We start from the raw sequence: 20016 nt of genomic DNA on the forward strand, positions 1-20016 counted from the left end.
TGTTTGAAGCGGGATACCACTAAGTAAATAAGCCTACTGTGCAAAAAACCCAAACCAAACCAAAAACCAAACAAACAAACACAAAACCCCAGTAATTGTTGCTATCTAGGACTGCTCTTTCTGCTTCTAATTTGAAGTCTCTTTGAGAGTTTCCAGTACATGATGTCTTCATATATTGAATTAATGGCTCCCCATTAGGAAACAACAAATAAGAACCAGTGTGTGTGTGCACACACACAGCTTTGTGGGGGAGGGGAGGTGTATGTGGCACATAATAATGGTACGAATTTGCTTTGAGATTGCAGAGAAGGTTTAAGATTTGGCCATGCTACTAGCACGAATGAGTTTGAGATTCTCAGAAAGAAAGGGACAGAGGATATCGGGGTATCAGAACTGCACAAATTGTAGTCTAAGAATCCAGAGCAGTTTGCAGCCAGCTGGCCAAAAAAACAGCTATCCAGTCTTCTCCAGCATTTTTTTTCTACTGCAACTCCTGAGTGGCTATGGGGTCCCTCGAGTCAGGATTAGACACTAAACGTTAACCTTCCTTGAGACTGTGTAATCCCGCAATCTTAGAAGAAAGAGTGTAAAGCTAAATTCTGCCTTTGGTTACACCTGTGCAACCAGACAAAAAACAGTGAGATTGTCTTGGTGTAACTGACCCCAGCATTTGGCCCAAAGACTTTGTCATAGAGCAGGGGTAGGCAACCTATGGCACGCGAGCTAATTTTCAGTGGCACTTGCACTGCCCGAGTCCTGGCTACTGGTCCAGGAGGCTCTGCATTTTAATTTAATTTTAAATGAAGCTTCTTAAACATTTTAAAAACCTTATTTACTTTACGTACAACAATTATTTAGTTTTATATTATAGACTTATAGAAAGAGACCTTCTAAAAACGTTAAAATGTATGAATGGCACGCGAAACCTTAAATGAGAGTGAATAAATGAGGACTTGGCACACCGCATCTGAAAGGTTGCCGACCCCCGTCAGAGAGACACCATGTAGACACCAGCTGGAATCAGGGTTACAGTTAGTGGAGATGGTGGTGACCTCCCATGCAGGTGGCAGAGCACTTGCAGCGCTGGCCCAGCGTAGTGGCTAAACTAATGTTTGCAGGGCACTTTTGTAGCACCCTCCCGCAGGGTAGGGGATGGGATGATGCATGCAGCAGCAGATCTCCATCCCTGTTTTGCTACACTTTTGGCTGGGAGCAGGGGTTGCACACCTCCTCCCCATCTAGCCTGCACTCTTGTGCTGAGGTACTATGTCACCTCAGTTACACAGGGGCCCTCCCATAGTTGGGCAGAAGATTGGACATGCCCCTCAGAGAACAATGAAAGCATTTCCCTCCCCGCCCCCCGTTCTTATTTTGTGTGCTAATGATAATAATAAAAATTGAGGCCAAGATTTTCACACCTGGATACCTAAAATTAAGTTCTGATACCCAAGTTGTAGGGTAGCCTTGTGGTTGGAGAACCTGAGACTGCTGACACCCAGCCCAGTCCTATCTTTGCCACTGACCAGCTGTGTGGCCTGGAGCAAAATCCCAAGTAACTAACCACACAGCATCATTTTTAAAGGAACGGGGCACCCTCAAGTTCTGCTAAAGTCAGTGGGACGACTCAACTGAGTGAGGGTTTGCAGGGTCATGCTTTGCAACATCTGAGCCAACACACAAGCTGCAGCTGGCGAAGCCTTCTGAATTTTCTTACTAAAATCAGCTGGACCATTTCTCTCTCTCAAATTTGTGGAAGGATGGAGTACAATATGGTAAAGGCATGAGAGTAACATTTCTCTTTTTGTTTAGTGCCTTCTAGTGAGGGCTCTTTAAATTTATTGTTACATTATTGCAGGGATTCTAAGGCTTGTGCTACTAATCTTAATTATTTAGATGCATTATGATGTGTTCATAGACTGAGATGCCAGAATAACGAAATAAAAAAGGCCCCTGGAAAGGATTTCCCTCAGTAGAAAGATATGCAGCATTATTTGTGACCAGGAGTTAAGACAACGGAGCAGCTCCTGCTATGTGTTATATCCCAATGGCGAGGGTTCAGTCTCAGTATCCCCCTGTTTCTTCTTCAGTAACAGTAAATGAACCATCTGTTTCAATTGACCTGGCAGTTGTGGGCTCATGGGAGGCTGCATTATAAGCAAACTGTGCTGTGGAAATTAGGTTGGACATAAATATACAATGGTCTGATCAGCGATATTAAGGAGGAAAGATGGTCTTATGGCAAAGGCCCTGGGTAGGGACTAAGAAGATATGTACTTGATTCTTGGCTCTACCAAAACCTTCCTGTTGACAAGTCATTTTAGTCTCTCTGTTCCTTAGCTCTCCAGTCTGAAAAAGGAGGAGAATAGCATTGCCTTACCTCAAAGACTGTTGTGAGGATAAATGGATTAAAGATTGTGAGAGGCTCAGCTACCTTGGAGATTGGCGCCGTCTGAGTACCTTAGATGTGTTTGAAGAAGATATGAACAATGAGGTTCTGATCTTAGTTGTGACCTGTGACCTTAGGTGCTACTAGAATACCACTAATGGTAGCTGGTAAGAAGCAAAAAAAAAATACTTCAAGAATCTGTGGAGTTGAAGTCAGAATGGTAACTTCAGAGGGAAAAATAATATGAATTTAAACTAATTTCTCAGTATGAAAGGTTAAATTGATTCTGTGGTGGCTGTTGCAGGGGCAATTGTGTAAAAGAACTCTTTTCAGCAGAGGGCTCTACAAATGATGGCAAATGTAATTACAGGTCAAACAAATTTTAATTTCCGAGCTGCCAGAATGTGAGGTTATTGTCTCCCTGTGGGACTCAGGTCTTAACTGAGCTTGTGTTAGACAAACAATTTGATCTTCCATTACCAGCAGACTAGGGTGACCAGATGTCCCGATTTTACAGGAACAGTCCCGATTTTTGGGTCTTTTTCTTATATAGGCTCCTATTACGCCCCGTCCCCAGCCCCTGTCCCGATTTTTCAGTCTGCTGTCTGGTCACCCTAAAGCAGACAGAGCTGTTAGAATGTCCCTGAGAAAGGAAGGAACACAGAACATTTCAGCCAAACAAGAGCAGAACACTATTCTGAATTCAGTGTTCTGTTATTCGGAGCCATTTCTTTACTTACAAATAGTCAGCACAATGGGACACAGTCTGCCTGTTTTATTATCTATGCAGAAGTGTGTGTATATATAAGTGCATCACATACAAAGGACAAGTAGGTTCCTGCTCCAATGGCTAGTTAATTATTTATACAAAGTAGAAGGGCTTCATCAGGAGAGATTGGGAGAAACCTGCTCCAGCAAAACCAATAGCTTAGTAGTTAGGGAACTCCCTGGAAACGGGTTCATGGCCTTGCTCTAGAGGTCGGATTCAAACCTGGGTGTCTGCATCTCAGCTGAGTGTACTAACGACTGGGATAGTGGGTATGGGGGCAGGCACCTCATGCTCTTTGGTTTTGTGTAGCTAGCCTTTCATTTCCTTTTTTTAAAATGCCTGAAAACAAAGCATTTTGTTCAACTCAAAATAAGTTTCCAACTTTTCAATTTGCCAAAAATTCCTCCCCAAAATAGTTTCAGTTTGATCCAAACCAAAATTGTATGTATGTATTCGGAAATGCAGGCAAACTGAAAAATCTGTTGTTACCAGAGCTCCTCTTCAATGGAGTTAAAACAGGAATGAATTTGTCCCGATGGGCTTATTAACGTTAACCCCCCCAAAAGAGGCTTTCATTCCTTTAAAGACAGATGTGTCCATGTGGTCCTTTATACCCCTCATGCTGTGCGAGCATAAAGAGTTACGCTTCTGTCCCTATAGGCTGAATTTACCAAATGGATGCTGAAATTCCCCCGTTTTCCTGCAGATTCTGAGGTGTGTGCAGGGGGTAGAGTTTTAACAACTGTGGGAATGATACGGAGAGACTTCACCTTTTAAAATCTAGATCCTTCAGTGTAGTGAGTGACTGAACCTGAGATTGAAGTGACGTTCAGTAAAGCTAGTAAATAAGAGTCCACTCACTGTGCTAACTTGATTCATTGCTGGTAGTGGTTTCCTCATACAGCTAAGCCAGTGCAGCTCATTAATGAGGCAGAGTTGGTTTATTTGGCTCTCCTGCGATAACAGTAAAGAGTTAAGGATGGTTCCTCTGAATTGACTGCAAAGTTGGTATATTTGAGACCCAAGAAAAGTAAAAGGTGGATATTAGGTGAAGAGGCTATTCCAGACTAAAGTATTAATCCAGCCTAACTCTACTTACCTTCTGAGATGAAACAGGCTCAGCCAACACAATGTCATGGCTACACAAGTTGATGCATCCTGAGATGGGCCAAGTAGTGTTAGGATTTTGTGCTTGTTCCTGAGGAGACATCAGATTTCTTCTTCTTCTTCCACTTTTCTTATGGTAATTCTGGTTCTTTGTCATGAACCTTACCCAGTATGGAGGCTGTGATGGAGAACAGAAGGTCATAAAAGAGGAAACCAGCTTTGCTAGCCCTAAGAAAAAGGGCCCTAAGAAGATTAGGTCAAATTCTGCTCCTATTGAAGTCAATGGCTGTAATGTCTTCCCCCCAATGGAAGGAAAGACCAGACACATGGTATAATTACCATAAGGATGGATTTTCAAAAGCACTCGCCATTGTTCTACCTCTGCTTCTATTTAAGTCAATAGCAGCAGAGTTAGGAAAACTCGTTTTGAAAATCCTGCCCTAAAACTGTTAAATATTTCAGAGGTATCAAAAGGAGGGGCAATGCCAAATGATCCATGCATATTTTAGGCAAAGGTTCAGATTAAAGTTTGTTGAATTAGGTTTGGATCTGATGGTACCTAAAATTTAGGAGCTTTTCTTTTAAGTTTCAGCCTGAAAGTCAAGATCTGTAACTGTGAAAAATTCTACCACATTAGACTAAAATCTCATCAAAAAGTATTTTTCATGAGATTCTGCTCAGGACTAAGCCAAAATTGGAAAATACATTTTGTATTCACTGCAAAATCAAAGGGGCAGATTTACATCCAAAGATTCAGATTTTCAAACATGTCCCCTAAACACACTGACAACTGAAGGGTCCGTAGGTGACCAGGTTCTCATTTTAGTTTGCCTGTAATTTAAACATAAGAAATATCATTTATATTTGTCTCAGCCTATTTACAATGCAGCAGCATTTCCCTCCAGAACTGAAAACAGTAGTAAATGCAGTACAAATATTACTCATTGGATGCCTCTGCAGGGAAAGAATAAAATGACTCCATCTCAAAAATGTATTAGTTTCACTGTACTTTTGTGGAAGTTCTTACTATATTTTGTAATGGTTGTAATAATAGAAGATTGACTACGAGAGCAAATTCTCACTTATTCAGTGTTTTCATTGGTTCAGTGATTACTTCAGATGCTACATATTCTTGCTTTCTCCCTTGGTTCCTTATACCTAATTGTTTTTATTGTTGCTTTTCTTTTTTTATGGGAAGACAAACAGGCGTATATTATATCTATATCTATCTTTCTATCTATTTATCTATAATGTAAAATATATGTGTGTGTTATCTGTTACAACATTATAACTGTTTCTGGTATTTTTTCTGTATTCTGTAAACCATCTTCCACTTATACTTGAATGTTACAAATCTAATGAATACATAGCTTTAAAAAAACCAAGTCATATTGACAAAAAGATAAGTACAGTAATTTTTACCTCCTTAGGTTGTAAAAAAAATCAGTATAGTCAGTCTCTGCTCAATAGAACAGAATGAAAAGTTTTGTTGTTGTTTTGCCTATCTAGGAAAAGACAAATGTCTACTCTTCCTTTGTTTTCCCAAAGGGTGAAGAATGGCTTTTTCCCAGCAGTTGCCCTCATTTTCACTGTAAACTAAAAACTATTTGGTCAGCAAAACCTGCTACGACTTTAGCAAAAGTAAAACTTCTGTCTCACCGCAGAAGGAAAAGCTGAAGGTCAACGAATGTGTTTTTACTTATTTTGAAACTTCTCTCATAACAGGGATCAAAATGCACAACAGAGAGGTAGTTTACTGGAGACTAAAATGTAAGCATATGTCCTAGGAAAAAATCTTGAAGAAAATACCCAGAAATTTGTAAGTGAGTGGCAGCTTTGCTTAAACCAATATCAAAACACAGGTTTTGCTTTTTACATATTAGAGATAACGTTGCATATTTTTAAAAAAAAATACTTATATTCTCCAGTACATGAGCCTTACACATATGCAAAACTTTAAGCACTTGGGGTAGTGCCTTCTGTTTGCTACTTTTAAAATATGAATTTATAAGACTTAAATCCTACAAACATTTAAGTGACTTGAGTCATGTGAGTAGTCTTGTTTACTCAATGGGAGTAAGCACATAAGTGTTTTCAGGATTTGGGCCATATACTGCTTTTCATACATATGGAGATGTTTACAAAGGTTGATAAGCATCATCTATGTGGATGGGGAAACTGAGGCACAGAGTGAGGTCCTGATCCAACAAACCCCTTAAAGAGGAGAGTAACTTCATGTGTTGTTGTAGGGTGGCTGGTCCCTTAAAAAGAAGCAGCCCCAGCTCCTCTGTGGCAGAGGAGGTGCTTCCAGTGTGGCTAATTAAGACGGCCAGGCAGCATTGGGGGCTGTTATGGAGAGAGGTAGTCAGGCCTTGCAGATTGGACAGAGCAGAAGGCTTCAGGAGAGCCTGAGACACTAGGGGAAATAAGACTCCAGTCAGGTAGTGCTGGGAGTGGCCTGCTAAAATGAGGGAATTGCCTTGGAGTTTGTGGCTTTGATATTTGTTTGTAACTTGGATGTTAAACCCAGCCTATAAGGAGGGGTGTTTGCACAGACAGAAGCCTGTGTGTGAAGTTTATTGAGGAGCCCAGGAAGGGGGAAACTGAGGCAGGATGATGGCCGAGAACTCTCAGGACTTGAGGGTGCACTTGAGAGGTGGCAGACCCAGTTAAATGCATGTAAATATTTCTATTGGCTTAACCGAGATTACTCATGTGAGTAAAGTTATCCATGTGCTTTAAATGTTGGCAGGCTCAGGGTGTTAAGATGTATTATAATGTAGCTTAACTCAAAAACATACGGATTAGATTACCACTGAAATAGTCTAAATATAGAGCTCACTGTGTTTTACTATGATTTTAAAATGGTAATTTTACAAAAACATTTACATGAATTTCAAGTTGTAATTTTTTTCAAACTGTGGATCCTTGCAGAGTGGGCTTGTCTTGCATGAAATGAGGAGAGGATTGTGGTATCTAAGGTTGAGAAATCTGATGCCATCTCTCAGACAGTTCTTGCTGCTACATTCAGAATTGCTTCTGCATGTGTGTCCAATACACTGGCATTGCTGAAGTGGGAAGTGGTTACGTTTAATTTTCAGACATGATCAGAAACATGAGCTGTGTGATATGGTAAACTCAGACAGCTAAATCCTAAAATCCTAAATCCATGTCCAGCTTGCTTTGCATGAAGGAACTTGGCCTGTGAAAATTTGAATTAAGCTGGATAAGTTTATGGAGGGGATGGTACGATAGGATAACAGGTTTAGTCAATAGGTCAATAACGTGCCACTGGTAATTAGTACAAAGGGTGAATGTTGGGATATTGTTAGCCCTTTCCAGAGGGTCTGGCTGGAGAGTCTTGCCCGCATGCTCGGGGTTCAGCTGATCGCCATATTTGGGGTCGGGAAGGAATTTTCCTCCAGGGTAGATTGGCAGTGGCCCTGGAGGTTTTTCGCCTTCCTCCGAAGCATGGGGCAGGGGTCGCTTGCTGGTGGATTATCTGCTACTTGAAGTCTCTAAATCACGATTTGGAGCATTCAACAGCAGAGTCAAGGGAGACAATTAGTTCAGGAGTGGGTGGATCGGCTTTTGTGGCCTGCATCTTGCAGGAGGTCAGACTAGATGATCATAATGGTCCCTTCTGATCTTGAATTCTATGATTCTATGAATGTATGGGGATGTATGGGAGGCCAGAGCTATCCAGGTAGAGTCCTTGTGCCCTTACACTCCCATCACAGTTGGCTATACTCATTTAGCTCTGCTGGGCTCATAACACCAGCCCCGGAGCACCCATGGGGAAAAATTAGCGGGTGCTCTGCACTCACTGGCACCCAAGCTCCCCTCTCCACCACCCGTCTCCTCCTCCTCCCCTGAGCATGCCATGTCCCCACTCCTCTGCCTACCTCCCACTGCGTGCCGTCAGCTGAGGCCAAACAGCTGTTTGGGAGGGGGTAGAGGAATGGGAATATGGCATGCTCATGGGAGGAGGCGGGGGCGGGGAGGGGATTTGGGGAAGGAGTCAGAATAGGGGCAGGAAGGGGGCGGAGTTGGGGCAGGGACTTTGGGGAAGGGGTTGGAATGGGGGCAGGGGTGGAGTCAGGGTGGGGTTGAGCAGAAGTCAACGCCTGTGGCTGGGCTGTCAAGGGCTTGGGCTGGGGAAAGGTCTGCAAGGGAAGAACTCAGTTCAAAGTTTAACAAACAGACTTGGTCAGTGTTAACTTCTGTGTGGATTCCATTTTGGGGTGGAGTGTGCATGTGTGGGGTTTTTTTTTTTTTGGGTGGGGAGGGATTATGTATGTCCCTGACAGAGGCTGTCCTCCATAGGTGGACAGATTCAGACACACCTGCGGGAAGGAGATAATGGGACTGCAGAAGCGTTTTTATGCGCTCCGTGCTTGCCATTGTCAAATCTGTACGGTTTTCATCTCCTCCACCCTTGGAAGGGATGACTTGTTCCCTGGTGAATGAATAGTAGATGTCTAGAGTAGGAATCTTCCCGAGAACATGCGTGACACATGTTTGTGTGTGGTGGTTTTTTCACCTGCATTACTGTTCCAGCACAACTACTCAGTGCTGTGAGCTGATGTGATCATTTTAAGCCTCCTCTGCATTCTTTACATTGGCAGTTCGTCAAGTGGCAAACTGACGCCAGATGTTCCCACTAGCTTTTGATTCCTTTATCTGTCGGCCTTGTCTACATTTGAAACCTACTCCTGGAGCCTTGCACACCACCTCTATTTAAGGTTCCTGTGCATCACATCAAATGTTCGTATTGTGCCTAGATATTAGTGATAGCTGCAGTACAAACGCCTAAAGATAACTAGATTATTGACTGAGGTATTTTTCGCTCACTGAGGGACAACATGTCCATGTAGCATGTCAAAGTTGATCCACAGAAGACAAATATCATTTAATGAAGTTAGAACATTTTGCATCTGTATCAGGCAGTGGAGCCCATCAGGTGCTGACTGAGCTTTCACAGTTGGGGTTGTAAGTTCCTTGCTGCAGGACCCCTGTGCTCCTCGTGTGTTGAATACACTGTTGGGCCAGTAACATTCTTGACTCCAACAGTCAATGCAATAGCCCCCTTTGAGGATAGGATTATGCTTCCCTACCTCACGGAGGTGTCTGAAGGCTTAGTGACATTAAAGAGCACTGAGATCCTTGGCTGGAAGACTCTCTGATATACCTGTTAAGGGTGGGATGTTCGAAAGTTCCTGGCACTGGCTTTACTCTGCTCAGTGGCATTTTTGATTTCAGTGGGAGGAGACGTCAGTGGAAGAGAATAAGGATGACACTCAAAATACTACCATCTTCTTTGACTCCTAAATCTTAACCACCATCCTTTCCCCTCCCCAACTCATTTCCTTCCCCCTCCAAAAAAGAAAAGAAAATGAAAACCAAACACACATCCTTCCCCCAAGCAGAGCTTTAACCCCAAAAAGGGAAGTGCCAGATACACCATGAAGTCTACTATGGACTTCCCTATTGTTACTGATTTTTACGGGGAAGGTGTCCAGATAACACCGTGATGGACAGCCATATAAAACCATAAGATAGATGGATAAAGGCCAATTCTGAGTGCTTTTGCAAATCACCTTTAGTGATATAAACTACCTCACAGAGGGTATTGTGAGGGTTATTCAATGTTTGCAGTGGAGGGATGAATTGAGGGCAGTGGATATTTATTTTCCCTTGGTTCTTCTCTATAAAAAATATACCAACTTATTGAAAAGGGCAATCGGAGGTCATGATGGGGATTCTGGGGAACAGAAAAGAACTAATGATTCAGTTCAAAACCCACCACTTTTCCTCTCAAGAAAAGAGCAAGGCACAGCTTTCCTGGAGGCTGGAGAGACAGCCCCAGCAACAAAAGTCATACAGTAGCTGCAGCATCTCCCTCTCGGGCTTCTGTGAATTTACTACCATATTTTGCAGCAGAAGCACAAATGCAATCCACTGGGGCCTGGCCCTAGGACCTAATAATATTGGTTTTAATATTATCAATATTGTATGACGGCTGAGGCTAGTATTGACCAAAATCAATTCCACAGAAATGTTGTCAGCTGCAGCAAATATAGCAGAAAGATACATCCCCTTTGCTGCAACTGCATAGCAACAGTTGCCACTATAGATTTGTAGCCATTGCCTCAGGGATTCTCAGGATGAAAGTGTGGTGCAACCTCGCCAGACATTATTTCTATTTCCTATAATTCCCCAAGCCAGGAGACAGCTAAAGGCTTCAGAAACAAACCACTTTGATAGGAGAATTAATGATGTTCCGGAATTGATGTATAGTGTTGGGAGAGAGACAAAGTGGGTGAGGTAACATCTGTTTTTGGACCAACTTCTATCAGTGAGAGAGACAAGCTTTTGAACTCCACAGGGTAGGCAGAGTTGTGATTTTTTTTTTCACCCATCCTCTGCCATCAACCCCCAAATTGACCCTGTCTGCCATCAACCTCCCAAATTGACCAGGGTTTTTCACCCGTTCATCTGCCATCAACCCCCATATTGACCAGATTAAGGGTCTGGCATTGAGAAGTTTACCTCAGATCTCATACTTGGGGCATCACAGTTAGCCATTGTACATTGTCTTCCTTGCCACGTTTCAGTTAGTACAGGGGCCACAAAGAGGCAGAAGGATGGGAACTAATGGGTCTTGACAATGTGCTCAACCCCTGAACCATGCAAATATTAAAACAGACCTTTCCTTCCCCAGACAGCTTAGAATACAAGTCCCTGGTTTACCTTCGTTGTTAACTGTACTTGACATCCCAGGTACCACTCACATGAGCAAGTCTCTTACATGACAGACATAGATAAGCCCCAACTCTGAGAAACCCAGAGGAAATAGCTAGCCTGGATTTTTGTCCTCTCCCCCACCGGTGGGCTTTTGATTTGTTTTTTTCCCCATTAATGGCCATTTTACAGCAAAGATGTTACTGAACGGGTTCAATAATAGTTACGGTGCTACAGTGCTACTGGCAAGTGCCGACATGAAGAAAACTTAACAGCAGACGATCTCTTAAACAACAAGCGCCTGATTTTTCAAAAACGCGGAACACTCAACAGTAGCTATTGTTCCCAGTGGGAGATTCCAGGGGCTGAGCACTTCTGAAAACATAGTCTCCCACCCTCCATGTGTAAACACATGATAGCTGTGCACATGAGTTACTGGGATTGAAAACAAAAATGAGGTACACTAATATGCCAAAGGATGGCTATGGATCTTGGAAGCCACTTGCACTGGGGTATTGGGGACGGCCTTTCCGGGGTAAGCTTTGAAGACAGCTGGGCAGGTTGCTGTTGAGCTATTGGCAAGCACAGCCAGCTGGAACTGGCCATGGAATAAGCTGCTTGCAGGAGTCCTGCTCTAAGTACTGGGTGATAAGTGAACACCATAGAAATATCTCATCTGCGTGCATTACTGCCTGTGCAAATTGCACGTACGTTCCTGTGGACAAAACTATGCCTGACTTTGGAAACTGAGAAACAAGATGGGGAAGGGAATATCTTTTATTGCACCAACTTCTGTTGGTGAAAGAGATGAGCTTTCGAGCTCCCCAGAGCTCTTCAAAGATATTACCTCACACATCTTGTCTCACTCATATCTTGGGACCGACACAGCTATAACCAAACTGCAAACAACCATTTGAAAATCAAGTCTGAAAGGTCTTATTTACACAGAGAATGTCAGTTATATTCCTAATGGGTGAAAGCAGAGTTAATACAAGCAGAGCCCAAATTGGGCTGGTTTGCTGTGATTTCCAGAGAGGGGGAAAAAATCCCAATTTGCCAAATTACTGTTGTGTATTCAAGATTCTAACCTTTCATGTGTTTAGTCCTTTTTTTTAAGGACCAGATCCTCAATTACTGTCTGGAGCTGGGCAATTAAATTTAGTTTTAACACATTCAGAGAATTTTTTTCAAACGTCATTTGATTAACTGTACTGCAGTCACAGTTCCAAAGGGACAGACTGCGGCCCTTGCTCACAGCAGTGAGCAGTTCCTCACAGGAGTAGCACTGCTAAAGCAACCGGACTGGCTATATAATGAGAGGAAGGAGGGTCTGTGTTTCAAGCACTGTTGTGTTCAGGAGATCTGAATCCGGGGCCAGGCGCTGTTTTCAGGGTAACCTTGGGCAAATTACTTAATTCCTCCAGTTCAAACTGGCTTTTTTTCATTTTGAAATTGCAGTTAATTATACCAAATAAAAGGTTGAAAAAATAAAGGTTGAAATGAAAATTAAACCTTTAAATTGACCCTATCAAAAACTTTCATGATAATCCAAACTTTTTTTGGAAACTTTTTTTTGGATGTCCCATGTTGGAATGATAAAAGACTTGCAATCTCATGCCACAAGAAAACTTTCCTGCCCAGTTCTATTCCTAAATAACTTAGGTCTTTTTGAAACTCCCACCCCAGATTCAAAAATCTTAACCTCTATGCCTCCATTTATCTGTAAAATAGTGATGATCTTCCTGTCTCCTTCCCTTTACTTTTCTTGTCCGTTTAGATTAAACTGTACACTTCAGGGACCATCTCAAATTGTGTGTGTATATGCCTAGCACAGCGGGACCTGATCCTGGTGAAGGTTCTAAGCACTACAGTACTACAAACTATTTTATTGTTCAATTGCAGTGAGTAGGGCACTTTCTTAAAACTTTAAGACATTTGTGTTTTATGCTTGAAATAATTCTAGCATCATTTTTTTAACATCAAGCCAGAAGTCTTTCAATTTGGGATATTTCCTGAAAATATAAGGATGGTTTCTTATATCATGGTGTCTCTCTTCCAGCATTTGATATGGATTTTGCTTCCATTTCCTAAGAATTGTTATTTCTAATCATTTCCCACTGTTCTCCTCATACAGGGCGACTTGTACTCTATAGTAGATAGCATTATATTCTGCCTTTCCTTTTGAGAGATTCATTGGTTCATTTTGTCAATCTCATCTTGCAGTTATGGAGAAAAATGTTCTTCTTTGAATTTTTTGCCAGAAGTCTGATTATCTTGTAATATCCTTAGATTACCCTGTATTGCTGATAAATCTAGGTTAATTTACCTTCCATTCTTATGACTTTTGTAAAGAATATTTTAAATGTACAAGCCCTGCTTTTCTCCTATAACTTTCTTGCAATTGAGTAAAAGATTTTAGCTGTTCATTTATCATTTAGAGTTCATTTATCTGACCAGAGACAACAGATGGAAACAGACTGACTGATGGAGCGGGAAAGACATCACAACAGTGTTGTCAGCGTGATGGGGTGTAGTCCCAGCACACCCGTAATCTAACTGTTGTCAAGTTCTTCGTAGGCTTCATGGCAGAGAAGAGTTTTTGTTGTTTTCAGTATTTGCCTCTCTCTGGTTAGATCTGCTAGATACTAAAATGAGGATGTTAAGATCAGTATACGTTGTGTTTGAAGTAGTGGAGCTAGGCTGACTTGCATCATCTGAGCAGCTTGGCGCAACAAGCACAAAGTATTCGTTCTCAAAGCATTTGCAGAAACTGTGGGTAGGTCTACACAGCATTTTGGACTGAGCGGGAAGGAGCCTCCCAGCCTGGGTCAACAGCCTCGGGCTAGGAAAATAGCCACACGCTTTGAAGCTGCAGTTCAGGTGGGAATTTAGCCTTTGAAGCCCAACCCCCTCCCTAGGCTTCAGAACCTGAGCTCCTGCTTGAGCCATATCTTCAAAGTGCTGCCTATATGGCTGTTTTTAGAGCATTAGCATGAGTCCCACCAGCCCAAGTCTGTCAACCTGGACTGTAGGCTCCCTCCAAACCGCTCTGCAGACATACCCTGTCTGCTAGCTTCCCTTGCAGGGAGGAGGTCCATGTTCCGAAAGTCTGTCAAACAGAATTCCTATGGAGGAAGAACCTCTCACCTGCTCACTGCATTTGGCGGGTGTCTCTACGAAAATAATGGAACACAATATGGCCAGATGTGACACTCAAAAAGGTTTTCATATATAATACAGAAGGGAGAGGATTTTCTGTAAAGGGCCTTAATAAATGAAAGGGGGATAGACTGAGACTTCATTGTGGCAACTCATAGGAACTAAAATTTGAAAGTTGTACAACGCTAATGAAATGACGTAGTGAAATGCTGAATAGGACGATAATATTTCCCAGGGGCATTTCTCTCAGCTGTCAAAACTAATCTGCAATTTTTAAACATTTATTATACTCTGAAAGTTATGTATGTTTTCCCAAGAGAGAGGAGTTTCAGGAACAGGAAACCCAGAAAAAGAAAAATCAAAACTGTCCAACTTAACACTATCGAAGCTGAATATTCAGAACCGAGACTAAAAAGATCATTCCTCATTCAGTTGAAGTGAAAGGAGAATGTAGATAAGGCTGATACAATTGTCCAACTTGAAACACATGTTTTTACCCTGATCCTGCAAAGATTTAGATACATGATAAATTTTATGCACTATGTAAGTCGCCCTATTGGCTTCAATGGAACTATTTTCAGTGCATACACTTTAAGCACATGTGAAAGTCTTGTTGCAGAACAGGGCCTGCATAACTAAGGGTATGTCTAAACTGCACACTAAGCCTGGGTCTGTGGGACCCGGCTTGTGGACTCAGTGTTTCTAAGCCCCTGTCTCAGGTGGCACGGGACTGGGACTCATCACCGAATTTGGTCCACTGATTGGATCATTAGTTTCCCTGGCCTGAGCCGGGTACTGACAGGGAGTGCGACATGAATAGTGATCCATGCCCCTCTCCCCACTAGTGTCCACACTGCATTATTAACCTGGGTTTACAGTTGCTAGACCCAGGGGTCTTAGCTATACTGCACTATGCAGACCTTTTGACTCAGGTCTGCAGATTAACATCCATTCACACTGGACCCGATTCAGAGTGACACTCAGGCTCTGACCCAACTCCTTAGCGTTGTCGTCCTCGGAGCTGGGTCCTGAGTACTTGCTGACCCAAACCGGACTGAGTTGTCTGTGATTGCAAGCTGGGCTTGGGCTCAAATCTAAATCACAGCCCTAGCTTAGAGTGCAGTGTAGACATAACCAAACACTACTTCCTACAGTAGCCAGGTGTTTCCTGGATGTTTTTCATGCAAATACAGATCATGAATGATCTTGTTTAGCTAGTGAAATCTAAAATAAATCATTGTGTGGGACCATAGAATATCAGGGTTGAAAGGGACCTCAGGAAGTCATCTAGTCCAACCCCCTGCTCAAAGCAGGACCAGTCCCCAACTAAATCATCCCATCCCACCTTTGTCAAGCCTAACCTTAAAAACCTCAAAGGAAGGTGATTCCACCACCTCCCTAGGTAACCCATTCCAGTGCTTCACCACCCTCCTAGTGAAAAAGTTTTTCCTAATATCCAGCCTAAACCTCCCCCACTGCAACTTGAGACCATTTCTCCTTGTTCTATCATAGAATCATAGAATTCAAGATCAGAAGGGACCAATATGATCATCTAGTCTGACCTCCTGCAAGATGCAGGCCACATAAGCCGATCCCCCCACTCCTTTAGCAAGCGACCCCTGCCCCATGCTTCGGAGGAAGGCGAAAAACCTCCAGGGCCACAGCCAATCTACCCTGGAGGAAAATTCCTTCCCGACCCCAAATATGGCGGTCAGCTGAACCCCAAGCATGCGGGCAAGACTCTCCAGCCATACCCTCAGGAAAAAGGTTAAGAATATCATATCATTGACCCATGTACCATTTACCAGTGTGGCACTTAATTAACTTATTCACTAAGCCCGGTATCCTATCATACCATCTCCTCCATAAACTTATCTAGCTTAATCTTAAAGTCATGGAGGTCCTTCGCCCCCACTGTTTCCCTCGGTAGGCTGTTCCAGTATTGCACTCCCCTGATAGTTAGAAACCTTCGTCTAATTTCAAGCCTAAATTTCCTGACTGACAATTTATATCCGTTTGTCCTCGTGTCCACATTAGCACTGAGCTGAAATAATTCCTCTCCTTCCCTGGTATTTATCCCTCTGATATATTTAAAGAGTGCAATCATATCTCCTCTTATCCTTCTTTTGGTTAGGGAAAACAAACCGAGCTCCTCAAGTCTCCTTTCATACGACAGGCCTTCCATTCCTCGGACCATTCTAGTGGCCCTTCTTTGTACCCGTTCCAGTTTGAATTCATCCTTCTTAAACATGGGAGACCAAAACTGCACACAATACTCCAGATGAGGTCTCACCAACGCCTTATATAACGGGACTAGCACCTCCTTATCTCTACTAGAAATACCTCGCCTAATGCATCCCAAGACCGCATTTGCTTTTTTAACGGCCACATCACATTGCCTGCTCATAGTCATCCTACGATCAACCAGGACTCCTAGGTCCTTCTCCTCCTCCGTTACTTGCAACTGGTGCGTCCCTAGCTTATAACTAAAATTCTTGTTAGTCATCCCTAAATGCATAACCTTACACTTCTCACTATTGAATTTCATCCTGTTACTAATACTCCAGTTTACAAGGTCATCCAAATCTCCCTGGAGGATATCCCGATCCTTTTCCGAATTGGCGATACCTCCCAACTTGGTGTCGTCGGCAAACTTTATCAGCCCACTCCTACTCTTGGTTCCCAGGTCAGCAATAAATAGATTGAATAAAATCGGACCCAAAACCGAACCTTGAGGAACTCCACTGGTAACCCCCCTCCAACCCGACAGTTCCCCCTTCAATACTACCCTCTGCAGTCTCCCCTTTAACCAGCTACTTATCCACCTTTGGATTTTCATTTCAATCCCCATCTTTTCCAATTTAACCAGTAATTCCTCATGCGGTACCGTATCAAACGCCTTACTGAAATCCAGATATATTAGATCCACCGCATTTCCCGTGTCTAAAAAATCTGTTACTTTCTCAAAGAAGGAGATCAGGTTGGTTTGGCACGATCTACCTTTCGTAAATCCATGCTGTAAACTATTCCAGTTGCCATCGGCCTCCTGCTCTGTAACCACTCTCTCTTTTAAAAATTTTTCCATGACTTTGCATACTACAGATGTTAAACTAACAGGCCTGTAGTTACCCGGGTCACGTTTTTTCCCCTTCTTGAATATAGGAACTACATTAGCTAATCTCCAGTCCAACGGTACAATCCCCGAATTTAGAGAGTTATTAAAAATCATCGCTAACGGGCTAGCAATATCACTCGCTAATTCCCTTAATATTCTAGGGTGAAGATTATCCGGACCCCCCGATTTACTTCCGTTAAGCTGTTCAAGTTTGGTTTCCACCTCCGATACCGTAATGTCTACCCCCATATCCTCATTCCCATCGGTCCCTCTATCACTATTCCTTAGCCCTACATTAGCCTCATTGAAGACCGAGGCAAAATATTCGTTCAGATATTGTGCCATTCCAAGATTATCCCTAATCTCCACTCCGTTCAAAGTTTTAAGCGGTCCCACTTCTTCTTTCTTGGTTTTCTTCCTATTTATATGGCTAAAAAACCTTTTGCTATTGGTTTTAATCCCCTTTGCTAGGTCCATCTCCACTCGTCGCTTTGCCTTTCTCACTGCTTCCCTACACCCTCTGACCTCAATAAGGTAGGTTTCTTTGCTGATCCCTCCCATTTTCCACTCCTGGTACGCTTTCTGTTTTTTCTTAATGACCCCTCTGAGACGCTTGCTCATCCAGCTCGGTCTAAAACTGCTACCTACGAGCCGTTTTCCCTTTCTCGGGATGCATGCCTCTGACATCTCCTGCAACTTCATCCTAAAGTAACCCCAGGTGTCATCTGCCTTTAGATCCCTAAATATGTTAGTCCAGTCCACTTCCCTAACTAGTCGCCTTAGTTTAGTAAAGTTCGCCCTTTTGAAATCGTAAACCCTAGTCTCAGATGCAATATTGATTATCCTCTCATTTATTTTGAAACGAATTAGCTCATGATCACTCGAGCCAAGGTTGTCCCCTACAATTATTTCCTCAACAAGGTCCTCGTTACTCACCAAAACCAGATCTAAAATGGCATCCCCCCTCGTCGGTTCAGCAACCACTTGATGAAGGAATTCATCAGCTATCACGTCTAGGAAAAGCTGAGCCCTATTATTATTACTAGCATTTCTTTCCCAATCTATATCCGGGAAGTTAAAATCCCCCATGATCAAGCAGTTCCTATTAGTGTTTACCTCCTTAAAAACATTAAAGAGCTCTCTATCCGTCTCCAGGCTAGATCCCGGCGGTCTATAGCACACCCCAATCACTATCCCGGGTGAGGCTCTAGTAGTTTTCTTCCCCAATGTGACCATTGCCCAGACAGACTCCGTATTATCCATTGCATTGCTAGTTATTTCATTACATTTCACCTCATTATTGATATACAATGCTACTCCCCCACCTTTACCTTTGCATCGGTCTTTCCTAAACAGCACATACCCTTCCATACCTGTACTCCAGTCATGGCTACCATTCCACCATGTTTCGGTTATTCCTACGATATCCGGTTTCAATTCTCGGACCAAGAGCTTCAGTTCCTCCATTTTATTACCTAAGCTTCTCGCATTGGTGAACAAACATCCTAATTTTTGCTGTTGGGCTCCTCTCACTCTTTTCACCCAACTCGGTAGGGACACAGTACTACCAGCATGACCTGTAGATCTAGTATCCATCCCCCCCTCTTCCTTACACCTGCCTGTCCCCCTCTAGCTATATCTGTTGTTATCTTGTTGTTCTCACTCCCAATGTATAAATTTGGCGTGGAGAGCACCAGGACCTCTCCCAACCGTCTCCCCTCAGTGTCTAGTTTAAAGCTCTTTTAATCAGATGAGCCAGCCTCCCTCCTAGAAGTCTACTTCCTTCCCTACTTAGGTGGAGCCCATCCCGCGAGAACAGTTGTCTGTCCCCAAAAGCCTCCCAGTGCCCATACATCCCAAAGCCCTCCTTGTAACACCACTCCCTCAGCCAACTGTTAATCGTCACGATTCTCTCACCCCTTTGGCGCCCTTCCCAAGGGACAGGTAGGATCCCACTGAAGATCACCTGAGCCTCAATTTCCTTGAGCGTCTTACCCAACCTGGCATAATCTCCCTTGATCCTGTCTAGCGAGAATCTAGCAGTGTCATTCGTTCCCACATGAAGGATGACCAAAGGCTTCTTACCTGCTCCTCTTAGGATCCTTTTCAACCTCAGGTCCACATCCCGTATTTTAGCGCCCGGTAGACAGCACACCCTTCTGTTCTCCGTATCGGCCCTGGTCACAGGCCTGTCCAACCTTCTCAGTATGGAATCCCCAATCACGTAGACCTGCCTTTGCCTGGGGATAGTGTGGTCCTCTAACCTATCCCCCGTCCCCCCTTGTCGCACGTTCCTTCCATTCCTATCATCCCTTGTGGTTCCCCTTAAGCCATCCTGTAACCTCCCTGGGCCCAAACTTGGTGCTGTCTCCATAGACTCCTCCCCTCTTTCTATGGGACTGGCTGCTCGTCTCTTTTTCCTTGGCCTCCCACCGTCAGCTACCACCTGCTGTACCCCTTCCTCATTCTCCAGACCTTCAAACCTGTTCCTTAGCTCTATTTCCCCCTCACTGGCTCTCCTTTTCCTCGGCCTGCTTCTCACGGTCACATGCTTCCACCGCCCATCGTCCTCGTCTGGCGGTCCCCCCTCGTTGGCCTTAGCCCCTGCTCCCCCCTGTGCCCCTTGGCGTTCCCCTTCAGTTACTGCTTGCCATTGCTCCATCAGCTGCTCGAACCCCCTTCTATTCTCTATCAGGGTTTCTACCTGCAGCTCTAGGCCCTGGATCTTTTCCTCCA

Source organism: Mauremys mutica, chromosome 6, assembly GCF_020497125.1.
Source record: "Mauremys mutica isolate MM-2020 ecotype Southern chromosome 6, ASM2049712v1, whole genome shotgun sequence".
Classification (NCBI taxonomy): domain Eukaryota; kingdom Metazoa; phylum Chordata; order Testudines; family Geoemydidae; genus Mauremys; species Mauremys mutica.